Below are 1621 nucleotides of genomic sequence, written 5' to 3' on the forward strand. Positions count from 1 at the left end.
AGTACAGAAACTAGTAAAGAAATTTGTACAAGCAGCACTGGGGATAAAAATTGTCAGGGTTTTTGCACCGCTTCATCTTGCAGCTCCTGCTGCTTTCCATAGCACTATACTGTGTGGTCCATGCATATAGAAAGTGGTGTATCCCAGCTCACCAAGCAGCTTGGTGACAGCAGGGCAAGAAGCCAGTGGACAATTGGTGCTGTCAGTTAAACTGAGACACTCTGTCTGCTGCACTGTTTAAGCAATACAGAAAACCATCCAAAAAGGGGGAGAAAAGCATCCTCACCTTTCCCCAGGGAGCAAAATCTATTAAAGCAGGAGTGGGTTAAAATCTGTTTTGCTTGAAGTGGGAATGTATGCAGGACATCCATCTAAAGTGTTGTATGGACACCTGCCGTGAAGAGCTTAATTTTTTTATATTGCCACCTACATAAGCAATGAGAGCATTGCAGTCTGGCATTTTAAGACATCCTGGCTGCTATTTATAGCAGGGGACTCCTTTGGAGAAAGGCAAAATAATTTCAGCTGGAGCCTGTATGCACAAATCTGTCACATGGGACAAGAGAAGAAAACAATTTTGTCCTCCATGCATTTTCAGGTGGCCATTGTTTATACCATTACTGTAACATAAAGAGGCTAAAATGTAATGAGGGCATTGAGTCCATCATCAGTAAATTTGCTGACAACACCAAGCTGGGGGCAAGAGTTGATCTGCTGGAGGGTAGGAGAGCTCTGCAGAGGGACCTCGACAGGCTGGACAGATGGGCAGAGTCCAACAGCATGAGATTTAACACATCCAAGTGCTGGGTTCTGCACATTGGCCACAACAACCCCATGCAGAGCTACAGGCTGGGGTCAGAGTGGCTGGAGAGCAGCCAGGTGGAGAGGGACCTGGGGGTGCTGGTTGATCGTAGGCTGAACATGAGCCTGCAGTGCACCCAGACAACCAAGAAGGCCAATGGCATCCTGGCCTGCATCAGGAACAGTGTGGCCAGCAGGAGCAGGGAGGTCATTCTGCCCCTGTACACTGCACTGGTTAGGCCGCACCTCGACTGCTGTGTCCAGTTCTGGGCCCCACAGTTTAGGAAGGATGTTGACTTGCTGGAATGTCCAGGGAAGGGCAACAAAGTTGGTGAGGGGTTTGGAACACAAGCCCTATGAGGAGAGGCTGAGGGAGCTGGGGTTGCTTAGCCTGGAGAAGAGGAGGCTCAGGGGAGACCTTCTTGCTCTCTACAACTACCTGAAGGAAGGTTGTAGACAGGCAGGGGCTGGTCTCTTCTCCTAGGCAGCCAGCACCAGAACAAGAGGACACAGTCTCAAGCTGCGCCAGGGGAGGATCAGACTGGCTGTAAGGAAGAAATTCTACACAGACAGAGTGATTGCCCATTGGAATGGGCTGCCCGGGAAGGTGGTGGAGTCACCATCATTGAAGGTGTTTAGGAAAAGACTTGATAGGGTGCTTGGTTGCATTGTTTAGTAGATTAGGTGGGTTGGATTGGTTGATGGGTTGGACACAATGATCTTGAAGGTCTCTTCCAACCTGGTCTGGTCTGGTCTATTCTATTCTATTTCTATTTGAAGTCTGTTCCTGTGTGTAAATGACTCAGTAATACAATGTAGC

This window comes from Melanerpes formicivorus, unplaced genomic scaffold (assembly GCF_026170545.1).
Source record: "Melanerpes formicivorus ecotype bairdi unplaced genomic scaffold, bMelFor1.0.p_v2 SCAF_5, whole genome shotgun sequence".
Classification (NCBI taxonomy): domain Eukaryota; kingdom Metazoa; phylum Chordata; class Aves; order Piciformes; family Picidae; genus Melanerpes; species Melanerpes formicivorus.